Source organism: Urocitellus parryii, chromosome 3 (genome assembly GCF_045843805.1).
Source record: "Urocitellus parryii isolate mUroPar1 chromosome 3, mUroPar1.hap1, whole genome shotgun sequence".
In the NCBI taxonomy this organism is placed as follows: domain Eukaryota; kingdom Metazoa; phylum Chordata; class Mammalia; order Rodentia; family Sciuridae; genus Urocitellus; species Urocitellus parryii.
In genome coordinates, this window is record NC_135533.1 from 213,988,425 (window position 1) to 214,007,002 (window position 18,578).

Consider the following 18,578-nt stretch of genomic DNA (forward strand, 5'->3'; position numbering starts at 1 on the left):
ATTTATTTCTAGATTTCAGATATCAGAAAAAAATTTGACCCTTGACTTTAGCATTTGTGTGGTCTTGAGACAAAATATTTAGACTCTCTTAGATGGATATCCTTCACCTCTACGGTAAGAATCATGAACATTCACTACATGGTATGATGAGAGTGAAAGTAAAAGAGATAATGCATGTAATTTTTCTCCTGCGGTTCCCATGACATAGCAATGAACATTTTGTAAGTATGAGCTTTTGTTCTTAAACGTCGAAATGCATCTGTCTTGCCTGGCTACTGTTTGTCAATATCCCTCTTCACTGGGGCAGCCATGAAGGATGAAATTACCATCATCATGAATACAACATCTGAGTTGTTTCTTTTAACGGCATACAGGCCTTCAAACTAAGGAAGCTCCCTATGGCTCCTTTCAGAGAATTGCTGCCAGGTGAAGGTTTCCAAAGGAGGAATCAGTGTGTGGACTATATACACAAGAGAAGGAAAGAGAAGGCACCACCATTAACTTCAAGTACAAAGCCTGTGTAGGGGGGCACACTTGTAACTCAGGATTGGGCAGGCCCATGGTGGCTATAATTAGGCTCCCTCTCCAAGGCTTTTGGAGGGATGCGTATTTAGTATGTACCCAAGGTCATAAACATTTTCTTGTGAGCATGTATGCACTAATGTAACCTATTGGCACTGTGCCTTCTTTGTCTGGTCTGAATATAGAAAAAGGCCTATGGACATGGCCTGGGGGGAGCGGCTGCTGCCACCTCTGAATAAGGCCTGTCTACTATCCCAACTGCACCTAGGATCTTTCAACTGCCAGAACCCTGAACCTTGCTTCCTGGATCGGAGCCCCCCACATGGCAGCCAGCTATTCAGGATTCAGAGGCAAGAATATTCCAAAAGGCAGGCAAAGCCTGGGAAATGCAGCAAGACCGTACCTGGACATAAAAAATAAAAGGGGCTGGGGAGGTAGCTTAGTGGAAAAGTGCCCCGGATTCAATCCCCAGCACCAGAAACACACACACAAGAATGTGTGAGATTGTGCTCCGGTGTCCCTGCTCTAGATTGGAGAGGTATTTTATTAAAATCAGCATATTTAATGAACAAAATCTATAGTTGATGGATTTTATTACAAATATTCAAGCATTATGCAAATCAGTCATCCTGGAAAAATTAAAAGACCTAAATTGATGATTTAAAAATAAGTATTGAAAAAGAATAAGTATTATGAATGCCTGGTAATGTAAATTAATTCAGTACAGAAAAAAAAGTTATTTTATATTAATTTTATCTGTGAAGGTGGGAAGAAGAGTCTTCTTTGAAAAAGGGATGCTGGGCTGAAGGGGGGGTGATGGTAATTAGAGGAAGGAAGGAAGAGACATCTAGGCTGAGAGAAGAGAAGGTGTGGCTGTCCTATCAATGGAAAGCTGACACTGGGAGAGGTTAGGAGAGGCTGGTGTGACGGAGAGCAGGGGATGAGGGTCAGCAGGGACAGAGTGTGGGAGGCCCATACTTTCATTTTTGAAAAGATTCAGCAGCTTATGATGCTCTTTTAACGGCAAGACAAAGAATCCTCAGACATGTAGAAACCAAGGAAAATTTTTTAACTCAATAAAAAGAATATATAAAAAGAATATAGGAAAGCTACAATAAAATGCTGTGATATTTGTGTTCACCTCATAAACACCCCTAGAGAATGTACTCCAACTTTGAACATTCAATATTTTTCTTGAGATGAGATCAGAATTGGCCTGAGTACCACACATCACAAATAATCACGACTGTAGTTGTGGCCACTGAAGTGCACTGATAGTGACAATGACAATCACCGCAATCTGCAGCTATTCAGTAACGTCATTAAGTCAGTCTGACAGCAGCATAGGTAGATTATAAAAAAAAAAAATCCAATTATGTCAGAACAATACCTCATGCAGGAGGGATCTTCAGTGATCAGTTAATAAATAAATGAATTGAAAGAGGAAATCTAGTAGGGACCTGTCATCCAGGGAGGGAGTGGAGGAGATAGGAAACTCTCCAGAAAGCACCGCCTTCAAGGAATGGCCATTTCAGACTCTTGCATTAAGGTTCAGAATTCCAGAGAGCAAGGAAAGAGGCAGAATGGGAGCCTGAAAAGATGATTCGGTGGAAAATAAAGTACCTTGCACGTGCAGGACCTTCGCCTTCATAGACTGACTACCCTGGGCTGCCCCAGGGTCATTGTCCTGGAGTACAGCCCAGTGCCCATCTTCTCTTTTCCCTTCTTGCTGCACCAGCCACACTGGACACGCTGACTCTCTCCAAGGACTACCATAAGAGACATCTCTTCTGCACAACCAGTCCTAGGGAGCCCACTTGCGTTTTCACAGAAGCTTGGAGCAGAGGAGTATATGAGGGGAGAGAAGGGCATGCTTAAAATTCCTACCATCTCAAGGGTTGGATTCTCAGCGCTCCTCATTAAGTCTATTATTCTTGTGTCTTTGCAAGTAATTCAGCTCCCCTGGGTACAGAGTAGATAGCAATTAGAAAATTTTCAGTCAATATTGTGTGTGTGTGTGTGTGTGTGTGTGTGTGTGTGTGTTGGAAGAAAGAGGGCAAGAGGGATTGATCCCTTGCCAGGAAAATTCTTTTTTCTTTGGTTTGATTTAAAAATCACCAGGTGTCCCCTTGGGAATGTTTAATTTCTATCAGGAAGCAAACCCAAGAATCATTCCTCTGTGATGGATCTCCTCCAGAGAATCCGTGAAGTTTTTATGAACCACTGAGCATTCATAGTGTTAAATTCATGCTAATTATTAGAGTCCAGGTTAGTGAGAAAACTGTAAATAGAATTCTGAGTCAAAGGTGACTTTATCCCTACAATTGCAATACTTTATAAAAATTGTCATATGTAGTATATGCACATCAAATATATACACCCTACCAATATAACTTTAAATTTTTTCCATTAAGCTTTCTCATGTTCTTTATTTTAAATTTTTTATTAATTTCATTTTATATATTTTATGCTTTTTAAAGGATAAAGATGAAACATAAGACAGAGTTTCTTTGAAGTGAGATAAATGTCCAACATTCAATCATTGGGATGTCTCCACATGTCTAGAATATACAAAAAAAAAAAAAAAAAAACACTTTAAGCGGGTAAGATCACAATAAGTGAGTTATATACCATTAACGGTGTTTAAGAAAGTCATCAAACTTATTTTGAAGACATCAAAAATAGATTATCAGCTCCTGCCACCAGTGCAGGAGCCCAGGCCCAGGTTAGGCCCAGGATTGTCTCCGCCGACCAGCAGACCCATGCAGGAACCCAGGTCCAGGTCAGGCCCAGCACCACCCCTCAGGCCCACCTGGGAGCCCAGGCCTACCCCACCTCCATCTCGGGACACTGCAGCCATTGCCATATCCCTCCCCATGCAGCAGCCTCCACCTTGCAACAACAGACAGGGCCTAGAAGCAGCTGCATCTTGAAACAGGAAGATGTTTCCATTATAAGGCCCTTTCAGCCCCATCTCTGAAAGTGGTTGCAGCCATCTTGGGCCACCCCCACTGCCTACCTTGAGTTACCTCCGCTATTGCCACCACCACCTTTAGTTGCAGTAGCATCCATCATGGGACACTGGCAAGATCTGCAAGCCCAACACCAAGGTGAGACACAGATAATCTGCACGGACACTATAAGATTATAATGTAGAAACTGTAATACCTCAGATCCTTACTGCAAGAAAGGAAGACACATAGACAACATGAAAAAACAAGGGAGGAAAGTGCCCCAAACAAACCAAGGTACTACAATAACAGAATCCACTGACAGCGCAGTAGATGAACTGTCAGAGAAGGAGTTCAGAACATAAAATGATCTGTTAATTAAAGAATGACCTAAAGGAGCAAGTACAGGCAAAAATTGGTCACGCTAACAGAGATAAGAAAGCTAATACAGGCAACCATCAATCACACCAACAAAGAGATAAGGGAACAAATACATTTAGCAAAAGATCATTTCAAGAAAGAGAGATTCTGAAAAAAAATCAGGAAAACTTGAAATGAAGGAAACAGTAAATAAAATAAAAAACTCAATAGAAAGCATCACCAACAGACTAGATAACTTGGAAGACAGAATGTCAGATAATGAAGACAAAGTATACAATCTTGAAAATAAAGTTGATCACACAATGAAGATGATAAGAAACCAAGAACAGAATATCCAAGAATTATGGGATAGCATCAAAAGACCAAATCTAAGATTTATTGGGATAGAGAAAGGCACAGAGACTCAAACCAAAGGAAATTACAATCTCTTCAATGAGATAATATCAGAAAACTTCCCAAACATGAAGAATGAATTGGAAAATCAAGTATAATAGGCCTATAGGACACCAAATGTACGAAATTACAGTAGATCTACACCAAGGCACATTATGATGAAAATGCTTAGCATACAGAATAAGGATAGAATCTTAAAGGCTGCAAGAAAGAGGAATCAGATCATATATAGGGGATAGGTGGAGACCAATTCATATCTCAGCAGATTTTTCAACCCAGATCCTCAAAGCCAGGAGATGCTGGAACAACATACCAAGCTCTAAAAGAAAATGGATGCCAACCAATAATCTTAGGTCCAGCAAAACTAAGCTTCAGAGCTGATGATGAAATCAAACCTTTCATGATAAATAAAAGTTAAAATAATTTACAGTAAGAAAGCCTGCACAATATCAGAGCATTCTCAGCAAAATATTCCAGAAGGAGGAAATGAAAAACAACAATGAAAATCAGCAAAGGGAGGAGCTACACTAAAGGAAAGGCCAATTAAAGGCGAAACCAAGTCAAGTTAAAAACCAAAAATAAACCAAAATGTCTGGGAATACAAATCATATTTCAATAAGAACTCTGAAGGTGAATGGCCTAAAGTCATCAATTAAAAGACACAGACTGAGAGATTGGATTTTAAAAAAAAAAGACCCAACAACATGTTGCCTTCAACAGACTCATATCACAGGAAAAGACATCCACAGACTGAAGGTGAAAGGGTGGGAAAAATGTACCACTCACATGGACCATGTAAACAAGCAGGGGTTTCCATCCTCATATCAGATAAAGTGAACTTCAAACCAAAGCTAGTGTAAAGGGATAAAGAAGGATATTTCATACTGCTTCAGGGATTCATACATCAACAAGGCATAACAATCATAAATATCTATGTCCCAAATAATGGGGCAACTATGTATGTCAGACAAACCCTTCTCAAACACAAGAACCAAATAGACCACAACTGGGTGATGTTAATACACTCTCTCACCACTGGATAGATTTTCCATACAAAGAAACTATAGAATTCAATAATGCAATCAATAATTTGGACTTAACAGACATACATAGAATATTCCATCCATCAAAGAGCAAATATACTTCTTCTCAGAAGCACATGGATCCTTCTCCAAAACAGATCACATGTTATGCCACACAGCAAGTCTTAGCAAATACAAAACAAATAGAAATATGACCCTGCATTCTATCAGACCATAATGGAATGAAATTAGAAATCAATGATAAAAGTAAAAAGAGAAGCTACCCCAACACCTGGAGACCAAATTCTATTGAATGATGCATGGATAACAGATGACATCAGGGAGGAGATTTAAAAAAAAATTCTTAGAGGTAAATGAGAACTCCTATACAACTATCAATATCTCTGGGACACTATGAAGGCACTGCCAATCCCAAAAGACCAGCTTATTGCATTAAGCTCATTCATTAAAAGGATAAAAAGTCAACAAATAAATGACTTAGAAAAATAACAAACTAACACCAAAACTAGTAGAAGACAGGAAATAATTAAAATGTTTATAGCAGCTCAGTTCACAATAGCTAAACTGTGGAACCAACCTAGATGCCTTTCAATAGATGAATGTATAAACTGTGTATACACAATGGAATGTTACTCAGCATTAAAAGAGAATAAAATTATAGCATTTGCAGGTAAATGAAGTTGGAGAATATCATGCTAAGCAAAGTAAGCCAATCCCCAAAGACCAAAAGCTGAATTTCTCTCTGGTAAGTGGAATATTGATCCATAATGAGAGGGGGGAGGCAGGCATGGGAAACATGGAGCAACTTTGATGGGGCAAAGGAGAGGGAGGTGGGAGGAGGTATGGGGTCAGGAAAGATGGTGGAATGAGATGGACATCATTACCCTAGGTACATGTATGACTGCACTTATGATGTGACGCTGCATCATGTACAACCAGAGAAATGAAAAGTTGTGCTGAAATTGTGTACAATGAATCAAAATGCATTCTACCGTCATATATACCTAACTAAAATAAAATTAATTAATAAAAAATAGATTATCACTCCTGGTTCAGAAGTCAGGAGTGATATAATGCATTATTATTTTTTAAAGACCATAGAGAAGGAAGTGAGTTTGCTTCTTTAAAGTGAATGAAACTGGGCTGGGGTTGTGGCTCAGTGGCAGAGCATTTGCCAAGTATATGTGAGGCACTGGGTTTTGATCCTCAGCACCACATAAAAATAAAGATATGGGTCCACCAGCAACTAAAAAAAAATAATAATTAAAAAGTAAAGTGAATGAAATCACCTGCAATGTGTTGGAATTTTTTTTCCAGTGGTGGGTATGATACACAGAGCATTCTGCCACCAAGCTACATACTCAGTCCTTGGAGGTACTTTTATTTAGAGCCTTATAGTCATACATACATGGGATCATTTTGACAAAATCATAGATGCAAGAAATTTGACTTACTCCGTTTCTGTCCCTGTCCCCACCCCACTTTCACTCCCCTCCTTTCCCCTTTCTCTACTCTTACAGATCTTCCTTTCCATGATTTATTCATTTTTGGTTGGTGGTTTTTACATATTCATAAAGGTGGAATTCCAATTTATGTATGCGTACAGCCTGATTTTATTCCACATTTCCTCTTCTTTCTTGTCCTTCCCTCTTTCTGTATCTCCTTCTATGCCACTGATCTTCTCTTTATCTGTTTTGATATCCAATCCTCCACCCCCCTTTTCCTTTTATTTTTCACTACTTTCTGCATACGAAAGGAAATCACCCTTGGTTTTCTGAATCTGGCTTATTTCACTTAGCATGATGTTCTTCACTTCCATCCATTCACCAGAGGACATAATTTCATTTTTTTCTATCTGAGTGAAACTCCATTGTGTACATATACCACATTTTCTTAATCCATTGATCTATTGATGGGTATCTGGGCTGGCTGTAATTGTGCTGCTAGAAACATGGGTATGCAGGTATCACTGTAGAAAGATGACTTTAATTCTTTAGAATAAATACCAAGGGGTGGGATATCTGGGTCATATGGCGGTTCCTAGCTTTTGAGGAATCTCCATACTGCTTTTCAGAGTGGTTGCACTAATTTGCAGTCCCTCCAAAAATGTATGAGTGTACCCCTTCCTCCACATCCTCACCAACACTTATTATTATTTGTTTTCTTGATCACTACTACTTTGAGTGCTGTGAGATGAAATCTTAGGGTAGTTTTGATTTTCATTTTCCTGATGGCTAGAGATGTTGAACATTCCTTCATATATTTGTTGGCCATGTGTTTCTTCTTTTGAGAAATATCTGTTTAGGGGCTGGGGATTTAGCTCAGTTGGTAGAATGCTTGCATTGCATGTTCATGAGTTCAACTGCCAGTGCCCCGCCACACACACACAGATATGTTCTTTGACTCATTTTTTCAATCCCCTGTCAGAGGAGTAAACGGCAAATATTTTCTCCCATTCTGTACGCTCTCCACATTCTTGATTGTTTCCTTTGCTGGGCAGAAGCTTTTTAATTTAATGGCATCTCACTTGTTGATTCTTGGTTTTATTTCTTGAGTTTAAGGTCTTGTAAAGGAAGCTGGTACCTGCACCAACAGAGTGTTGACCCTATGTTTTATTCTATCAGTCCCAAAGCTTGTGGTGAAACTCCTAGGTCTTTGATCCACTTTTAATTGATTTTTGTGCAAAAAAAAAAAGGAGCTAGTTTCACTCCTCTACATATGAATGTTCAGTTTTCCCGGCACCATTTATTTAAAAGGCTTCTTTTCCAATTTATATTTTTGGCACCTTTATAAGTATCAGATGGCTCTAAGTATGTGGGTTCATCTCAATGCCTTCTATTCCATTGGTCTTCGTGTCTGTTTTGATGATACCATGCTGTTTTGTTACTATAGCTCTGTAGCATAATCTGAGGTCAGGTCTTGTGCTGTCTCCTGCTTTGCTCTTCTTGCTCAGGATTGCTTTGGCTGTTCTGAGTCTCTTATTCTTCCAAATGAATTGAAGAGTACTTTTTTTTTTTTCCTAGTTCAATGAAGAATGCCATTGTTATTTTGATGTAGATTGATAAAATATTAGCAAATCACATTTAAAAACACATCAAATATGGGGAAAAATAATAATAATAAAAAAAGATAATACACGGTGATCAAGTGGGTTTCATCCCAGGGATGCATGGTTGGTTTGACATATGCTAATGAATAAATGTAATTCATCACATAAATAGAATTAAGGATGAGATTCATATAATCAGGTATGAGCAGGTGGACAGGACAGGCTGGCGCCCCTGCCCTGGCCTGCACCATTATCTGCACCCATTGGTGCAGGCTCTCTGCTGCTCTTCTGCTCCTCCCTCTGTCCTGCCTAGTCCATCCTGGGCTCCCGCAGGCCCCATCCTTCAACACTGCCTGTGTTCCTATGGACAGACGCACAGACACCTGCAGGAAAGACATTACCGATCCTGTAACAAGGAGATTGTCTTCATATCTCACCTGAGAATTTGCACAAATTTGTCAGCTGGGCCCACAGCCATGGGACCATTTGCAGCCTCATTGCAAACCCGAAACACTTGCTTTCTGAAGGTTCCCCCAGGAACTTGACTGCAGTGTGGGGCTGCAGTGCTGGCCTCACTTATCACTGGCCACTCACTGCTGACTGCAGAGCTGGGTCCCAGGAGTGGGGCTGTTTCTAGGATATCAGACGTTTTAACGCTGATGGTCCCAGTATTATCTGGCTGCCTTCTGAGACACAGACTGGCCCAGTTGAAAGACACCCTGGGAGACCAGTGAAAGCAAAGCTGGACAGTAACGGGACCAGAGACTCTCGTGACTCTTATTACTGCAGTGAGTGAGCCTCTGAACTGGCGATGGAAGAGTAGGAAGATGGAAACACCCTGCTCCTCAGGGTCTGTGGGCCTCCTGTTACAGACGAGGACAGTGACTTTGAACCCTGTTTTAATCAGCATTTTTCTCTGGCCAAAAGATTTTACAAGGACAATTAAAGGCGGAAAAGTTTATTTTCAGGGCTCATGATTTCAGAGGCCTCAGTCTACAGAAGGGCGCCTGACTCCTCAGGGCCTGAGTGAGGCATGACATTGTGGCAGAAGCGTGTGAGGCCCAGGACACCACATCAGGAAGCAGAGAGGGAGCCTCCACTCTCCAGGGACAAAATATACCCCCTAAGGCCCGTCCCCACTGACCCACTCCTCCAGTCACCCCCTACCTGCCTCAGTTTCCGCTCAGTTAATCCCTGTTGGGATTAATTCACGGCTTAGGTTAGGGTTCTCCTAACAATCATTTCCTCTCTAAAATTTCTTGCTTTGTCTCACATATGAGCTGTTAGGTGACACCAAATATCTAAAAAATAACAGAACCCAAACCCAAAGGACTCAAAGCATTGCTCGAAAAGGCCTGAGATAGTCCCCTCTTCTCCCATTCAAGTTCCTAGGCACAGATGGTGGATGAATGAGGCAATTATCCACCATCAAGAACATCAAAACAGAAATTCCAGACTAGTATTACATTGTGGCAAATTCAGAGCTCACTGGAAGGGTAGATGGACAAGCCCTGTCCTTGACAAAGATAGCCAAATCCAAGTCTCCTCCTCACTCTGCCTCCTATGCAGGGTCTGCCATAAGCAAGGAGCTATATACACATGGCATGTCCATATCCCCCTCTGAGATCTCTAGACCAGTCGCCCCAAAGACTGTTAGGGTACCTCTGGCTTCATCCAAAAGAAGACCCCCTGGTACCCAGGACACCAACCAGCAGGTGGCCATGCAGATGTCTGTGAGCACAACTCAATTCTAACAAACACATCAGTATCCCTTTGCCCTGCAGGATGAGCAAGTTGCTTCTGAAGCATCCCTGCCTCATCTGCCCAGCCAGGTCTCATCCCATGAGGTCGCCACCCCCCCTCTCCCCCCCCCCAGTTAACCCAGAGCCAGAAGCAAGCTCCAGGCAGCAGCAGCCCCCAGTTGCTCCAAACACAACCACGGAGGCCACAGCACAGTGCACACCAGGTCCCTTTGGGGAGACTGAACAAGTGCTGAGAACTTTTGTCACCTTCAAGAGACTTCCTGGCCACCTTGCTCCATGTCACTTGCTGGGGCCAGGACCATATCCTGAAGGGGAAGGCTTTTCCACCATCAACAGCACCTTCAGCTCTTCTACCAAGAAGCTCAAGGAGAAGCTGTGTGTGCTGAGTAAGGCTGGGTACCCTGTGTCCCCTCTGGCCATGCCGTCTACTTCTCCCTTTCTGATGAGGGCAGTGGCAGGCAGGTGTGGGGCGGGGGGGGAAAGACCCATTAGCCTCCGGTCCACGGTGGCCACGTAGGACAGTCAGAACCTGAACAGGCAGGTGCTGCAGGAGCATGCATATCTGATGCCCAGCCACATGGAGCTGCTCAAAGACCCACAGAACCAGGTGGCCTGAGTCAGGGATAAAGGCTGAGCAGACCCTTGCTTTGCACACCTGATTGCTGTGCGTCTTCTGCACGTGGGAGAAAAACTCTTGCAGAGCTAAATAGACTCCAGGTGTTCATACCTTCTCTCTCGGGGTTTCCAGAACTCCCCCACCCCTTAATTCCAACATACCTGAGAAGCAGGCCGCAGATGAGGGCAGAGTGTGGTCTGGGGAGCAGAGGATGGGACCGCAGTCCCTTCAGGTTGCGGGGTATTGTCCAAAGTTAGCCATGGTCAAGCAGGAAAACTGTGCCAACTTCACCTTCAGCTCATTGACTCAGGACTCCAGGAAAGGGCGCCCACAGCTGCAGCCAGTGAGCCCTCCCTGGGTGGAGGGAGGCTCCACTCCTTCTCTGAGGCAAGAGCTCCCTCATGTGGCCGAGGCAGAGCCAGCAGCCGCCCACCTGTGGGTCTCCATCACTGAGGCCTGCTATCCCTCTGACTTGGAGTTTGCTTTTTCAATGAATGTAGATAAACCTGAATAACCGGATGTGTTATCCAAATGTGTATCACCTTTGTTAAATCCTGTTATCCAAATGTGTGTCACCTTTGTTAAACACAGTGCATAATTGCTGAGTACAAGAGTGAGGAAATTCATATTATCTAGTGCCTTCTTAGCACAGAAAAAAAAAAAAAGAGAGAAAGAAAAAAAAAGGAAACTGTTTAAGTAGTCATTAAAAAGAAAAAAAAAGAACCCAGTAGCTTTAGAGTATTATGTACATTTTGTTGAATAACATTCACAATAAAGCGAGACAAATGAATTTGCATTCTTTACAAACTCATCTCAGGTATTTTTTTATAGCAGCACAAGCAGTATAAAGAATAGGTTCTTGTCTATGCGTGCCTGGGTGTATGTATTAACAGGAAACTCAATTACAGTTCTCAAGAAGGATCATACATGAAGGAAAGAGGAGATCTCAGAATCAACATTAGTGTAAGTAAAAAATCACTGGAGTAGAGGAGTTTCAGCTTAGGATTTCAAGACATGGGATCTGTAACAGCCAAGGTAAGCTAAGTTACATTGTTGCAGAAAACAGTGTAAAATGTCACAGACTTAATGAAATCAGATCATTTCTTTCTCAGGAAAATTATCCACCAATCACGGAAAATGGACTGGGGAGTCCTTGTGTTTTAGCTCAGCTTTCCAGATAAGTTTGATCTTATGATAATGTCCATATCAGCACATACTTCCTCAAACGCCAGCTAAATGGAAGAATATTAAGAACAATGAATGAGCTCTTAAATAGTTTAGCCTAGAAGTCCCAGCTCCTTTCCACTCATATTTCATTGAACAGAACAAAACACTTGGCCACCTGTAACTTCAAAGGAGAAAGGAAGGAACTGAAAATATAGCTCAGTTGGTAGAGTGATATTGCCTCGCATGCACAAGACTCTGGGTTCAAATCCGCAGCACCAGAGAGAGAGAGAGAGAGAGAGAGAGAGAGAGAGAGAGAGAGAGAGAGAGAGGAAATGCTATATCTGATAGGAGAAGATAACCAGTAATATATTGGGTGAGAAAATGGGCCAGGTCAGAGCTCTGGGTTTCAAGCGTGCTTTGCCTACTTGTTTCCTCTTTAACCTTGTGAAAGACTTTTTGTTTTTCTTTGTGTGTGTGTGTTTGTGTGAATGTGAATGTATGTGCTCATTTGTTTTTATTTTCAATTTTCTCCCCTCTAAAAAGGTGATGGTCATCATTACTAATAGAACATGTTCATAAGATACTCAGATGTAATTAACTCATGATTAATACATAATTACCGGTTACAATGTCAGGCAAAATTTAATATTTATTGCATTCATACTATATTCATGCTATATGCAGTAAAACATTTACTGCTGATAACACATACATAAACAGCACAAATCACATGCAAACCCATAGAGCTGAATTAAGTAAACCATCTACTGCTTAAGGATCTTAAGGAAACATTTGCGGTAACAAAGCTACTTTAAGTGCTGCCAGTTCTGGTTAAAACTCAACAGTGTGGAGGTAAAACTGAAGAAAGTTTTTGGACAGTAGATCAGTCAGGGATGCCATTGAAGAAATTACGAGGAGATGTGTTGTTTAAAGGTGTGTAAACTAGAAAAAAAGATTAAAGTCATAGAATTCTAGATTAAATGAAAGAACTAGATGTTTTGAGAGATTTGGAGGTAAGAATTTTGAAATTATTGTGATTTTTTTCCCCAGTAGGCACAAAACCTCTTATTCCTGAGGCCAATGAATGTCTCACAGACAAGAAGCTCCTCTGCTGAGCATCCTCCCCAGAGCCCCCTTCACATCCTTGTTCCTCAGGCTGTAGATGAAGGGGTTCAGCATGGGGGTGACCACCTTGTACATCACAGAGGCCATCATGCTTCTCTGGGAAGAATGGATCACAGCAGAACTGAGGTAAGCACCAAATCCTGTCCCATAGAACAAGGAGACCACACAGAGGTGAGACCCACAGGTGGAAAAAGCTTTATACTTGCTAGCAAGGGAGGGCATCCTCAATAAGGAGGAGACGATACGACAGTAAGAGTAGAGAATCCCCGCCATGGGAAGTACACCCAGCAGGGCAGCCATTACATACATAAAGATGTTATTCACAAGGGTATCCGAGGAGGTCACTTTAAGAAGCTGAGCCAGTTCACAGAAGAAATGTGGGATTTCAGTGCCAGTGGAGAAGGTCAGTCGATTCAACAGTAGAACATGAATCAGCGAGACCCAGAACAGGATGAGCCAAGACAGCAGCACCAGGAGGACACAGAGCCGGGGGTTCATGATGACCGTGTAGTTCAGGGGGTAGCAGATGGCCACAAAGCGATCATAGGCCATCACAGTCAGTAAGAAATTTTCCATGCCAGCAAATGTGTTTAAAAAATAGACCTGAGTCAGGCACTCTGTGTAGGAGATGTCTTTGTTCTGTGCCTGGATGTTCACCAGCAACTTTGGGACTGAGGTGGAGATGACTCAGAGGTCAGTCAAGGACAGGTTGGAGAGGAAGAAGTACATGGGGGTGTGGAGGCGGGAGTCAGAGCTGACCGCCAGGATGATGAGCAGGTTCCCAAGCACTGTGACCAGGTATACATACAGGAAAAGCCCAAAGTACAGCAGCTGCTGTTCAGGATCCTCTGAGAGGCCCAGGAGGAGGAATTCTAACACACCTGTGTGGTTTTCTGCTTCCATATTGCTGGTGTACCTGCTGGGGAAGGAGCCCTGTTTTATGTTCAAATAATAGCCAACTGTCACCTTGGGTACTTATCTCTTTTCTACCCTGAGATAGAGGCTCTTCATCCTGTATTGAATCCTGCCAATGATTGATCAACTCAGCCAAGTGAGAGAACATTTTCACTTTAATGTATACCATTTTTCTGGCTTTCTTTAATTTTATTTATGTTCTTATTTAGTACGATTAGGGATTGAACCCAGGATCTCCTTACCACTGGGCTACACTCACAGCCTTTTTTATATTTTTTTTTATTTTGAGATGGTCTCTCTGACTTGCTGAGGCTGGCCTTGAACATGTGATCCTTCTGCCTGAGCCTCCCAAGTGGCTTGGATTCCAGGCATGGGGCATCATGCCCAGCCTTGACTTCCCCTAATTTTGCAGAAATCTCTCTCTCTCTCTTTTTATCACTGACTTTCACTTGTTACAATTTTCCTAACGGAATCTATAGACGGAAACTTATTTCTTCTTTCCTAAGCCTTTCAAAGTGTCTGAAGAAATTTTATTGCTTTTTTTTTGTTTGTTTTGAACCAGAAATTGGACCCAGGGGTGCTTAATCATTGAGCCACATCCCCGTCCCTTTTTTTTAATTTTCTTTTGAGACAAGGTCTTGCTAAGTGGCTTAAGGCCTTGCTAAATTGCTGAGGCTGGCTTTGAGCTTTTGATCTCCCTGCCTCAGCCTCCCAAGCTGCTGGGATTACAGGTGTGCACCCCCATGCCTGGCTCATCACCTCTTATTGGTAATCTTTATTCATCTCATTCCTCCACAATAGTAAAGAAACATGGAGTTTCAGCAGAAGGAAACTTTATTCTGTCTTGACACTTTGTCAATTTATGACTTTCACAGCCTACACGTTTTATTTGGAAATGAATAATTAGTACTATTACTATTTTTGTGATGTTTTAAAAATGCCTTGTGCATATTAGTATCTCAAAATTGATTTTTCAGGTAAGCTGAGGTAAGCCCTCAATCCTGTCCCATAGAACAAGGAGACCATCACAGTCAGTAAGAAATGTGGATGTGGCTCAAGTGGTAGTGTGCTTGCCTAGCATGCCGGAGGCACTGGGTTCGATTCTCAGCACCACATAAAAGTAAGATAAAGATGTTGTGTCCACCTAAAACTAAAAAATAAATATTAAAAAAATTATTTTTCATTATTAACATTATAATTACTAAAATCCTCCTGTAGGATAATTATTTTGGATACATATCTTCCAGCTCTCCCATGGTATCAATGTGAGAGCAACATTTAGAAATTGGGTTTTGAGTCAGACTTCAATTAATAGAATTTTGGTTCATCACTGTGTTTGCTCTGCGATGGTGAGGAATTATTTAAGCTCTCTTAGATGTATATCATTCACTGCACAGTAGGAGTTGTAATATTCACTCTATGTATGATTGAGGAGTGAAATTAAATAGGATAATGCATGTAATCGCCCTACTATGGCTCTGGGGACCTACAATGGGCATTTCATAAACATGAGCTAATGTTCTTTTATATATAAAATGTATATATATATAAAATGTATATATATATGTATAGTAGATGAAAACAATACCTTTATTTTATTTATTTTCATGTGGTGCTGAGGACCGAACCAAGTGCCTCACACCTGCTAGACAAACACTCCACCACTGAGCTACAACCCCCGACCCCAGTTAGTGTTCTTTTTTTTTTTTTTTTTTTAGAGAGAGTGAGAGAGGAGAGAGGGGAGAGAGAGAATTTTTAATATTTATTTTATTTAGTTCTCGGCGGACACAACATCTTTGTTGGTATGTGGTGCTGAGGATCGAACCCGGGCCGCACGCATGCCAGGCGAGCGCGCTACCGCTTGAGCCACATCCCCAGCCCCTAGTGTTCTTAACATCACAAAGATAGTCTGTCTTCATGGGTACCATTGGTCAGAATCCCCCTGAACAGGGGTCAGCCATGGAGGATGCAATTCTCATCAATGTAAGTATCAGTCGTCTTATCTCCTGTAACTGTGCACAGCACTTGTATTGTCGCCAGACGACAAGCAGAGAGGCTTTGCTGTTTGTAAACAAAACCACCAATTATATATTTTGACCATAAAGTGCTGATTTTAGTCCAAAGCCTCTCTGCTCAACAGCAGGACTTGGGGCACACTCTCATATGTGCCTTCTGTCTGACAGAAAGAAAAACTTTCAGTCAATATTGTATGTATGTATGCAACAAGAGGGTGAGGTGGATTCGTTTCCTCCAAGGAAAACAACAGTTTTCTTTGCTTTAATTTAAATGTCACAAGGTGTCCCCTGTGGAACGTTTGTTTTCTACATGGACCCAAAGTCAAGAATCAGTCCTCTGTGAAGTGCTTCCTCTAAAGAATCTTTCAGGGTTAGGGATATACTTCAGTTGGTGGAGTGCTTGCCTTGCATGCACAAAGCCCGGGTTCAATCCTCGGCACCACCAAAGGAAAAAAAAGAAAAGGAGAACATTTGACAGTTTTGTAAACCATTTGGTGTTTTCGATGGTAAATTCATGATAATTAAAAGTGTCAAGGTAGAGAGGGAGGTACTTTAATGTAGGTACTTTGATGTTCTGATCAAACATCACTGTGGGGAGTCCTCTGTGAGCTATTTGAGGGGCCTTTGCTCTGTACTGAGCCATGGAGACTTAGGTGTTTTCCTTAGGACTATCCCAGCTCTCCTGTGCGCATCAGATTGCCCAAGGGAGGAGACCTCAGTCTTCCCTCTACTAGGGGTCAGATCCTGCAGCTCCAGAATTGGGTGTAACCTGTTAGGAACTGGACAGCCCACCCCCTACCTTATTTTGCAAAGATCATTCCATGGAAAACTTTTGATAGGAGGAGGAGGAGGAGGAGGAGGAAAATAATAATAATAATAATATAATTATATTATTATTATTAATTATTATTATTATTATTATTTAGTCCACAGGGCAATATTAATTATTTCTCAGAAGAAGACACAAATGTCCAGCAGATTTATGACAAAACTCCTCAACATCACTCATTAGGGTAATGCAAGCTAAAACCACAAGGAGACAACACTGCACACTGCTCAGCAGCGTTATGATCAAAAACAGGATAAAAAGGGAAACAGGGGTTGTGCACTGTAATCCTAGCTACTCAGGAGGCTGAAGCAGGAGAATCTCAAATTCAAAGCCAACCTGGGAAACTTAGAAAGACCCTTTCCCTAAATAAAAAATTAAAGAGGCTGCAGATAAAGCTCAGTGGTGGTACAACTGTCTGGCTTGGGTAAGGCCATGGATTTAATCTTTAAAAAAAAAAGAAAAGAAAAAAAAAAGAAAGGCAGGGGAAAAAAAGGAATGTTGGTGAGGATGTAGAGAAAAGGCATCTCTGAAATGTAAATAAATGTAATAATTTATTGTAATGTAATAAATATGGAAAACAGGTTGTAATGTAAATAAATGTAATATTATGGACAACAAGTTGCTTGAAGAATTTTAAACAGACCACCATAACATCCAGAAATTCCATTTTTGCATGAAAATCAGATGGGTGTGAAATAGGTATTCACATTACATGTACATTCTCATTCCTGTCGCAATATTATTCACAGTACTCAAAGTACAAAATCAATGTAAATGTTTATTGACATATAACTGGATAAATAAATATGCATCTACACGATGGGACATTAGTCAGACACAACAATGAGAGAATCATGGCATTTAGTACAACATGGATGAGCCTGGATGACATTATCAGTGTGACATATCAGTATGACCTGATATGTCATACTGAAGCTGCCAGGCGGGCGTAGGAAGTCAAGTCCCTCATGGCTCACTTACACGTGGGTCTAAAAGTAGAGTCCAGAGAAATAGAGAAGATGGTGACCACAAGAGCTGTGGGGTGGAGGATTAGGTAGTTATCTGTCAGAGCTACCCATTCCAGTTAGATATGCTGAGAAGCTTCAAGAGATCTATTGTACCACATGATGAGCATAATCAATAACAGTAAACTTCAGGGTTGAGTCAAAGGGAAAGATATCACAATGAGGGGGAAATATATTGGCAAAACACATATTGGATAAGGGTCAAGTATCTTTATAATGTAGTGATTTTAACTGTCAGAAACAAAAATACCATCTACACAATTACTTAATGAGCACTGACTTCATAAGACATTTCTCCACAGAAGATAGATCAACTGCCAACAAATTCCTGAAAAGATGCTCAATTTGTCACAGGGAAATGCAAAGCAAATGCAAAATGAGATAGTACTTCACAGACTGTGGAATGCTCTGCTTTTTATAAGTATTGGCAAGGATGTTAAGATACCAGCACCTTCACAGGTAGAATGTAAAATGGGACCTTTTACACTTACCATAGGCCCAAGCTCCACTCCTATTTATATTACCCAAACAATAATAATAATAGTATAGTTCTTAACAATAAAGATAGATTCTGAGAAATGCACTCTTATGCAGTTTCGTCATCATGCAAACATCCTACAGTACACTTAGATGAAGTATCATGGCTGTGACATCACTAGACAATCCAGTGTTATGGAACTGCCCATCACATATACAGTCTGTCATTTGCTGAAGCCTCATTAATGCAGCATGTGACTTTACTCAGACATAAACATTCACGCATATCCTTAGCAGCAGTCTTCAC

At 41.3% G+C, this 18,578-nt stretch overlaps 2 pseudogenes; one reads left to right on the forward strand and one right to left on the reverse strand.

The window, feature by feature from the left end:
• Positions 1-723: 723 nt before the first annotated feature.
• Positions 724-11,232, forward strand: LOC144253929 (uncharacterized protein KIAA1958-like; annotated as a pseudogene).
• A 1,742-nt stretch (positions 11,233-12,974) lies between these two features.
• Positions 12,975-13,913, reverse strand: LOC113176742 (olfactory receptor 7D11-like; annotated as a pseudogene).
• Positions 13,914-18,578: the final 4,665 nt, after the last annotated feature.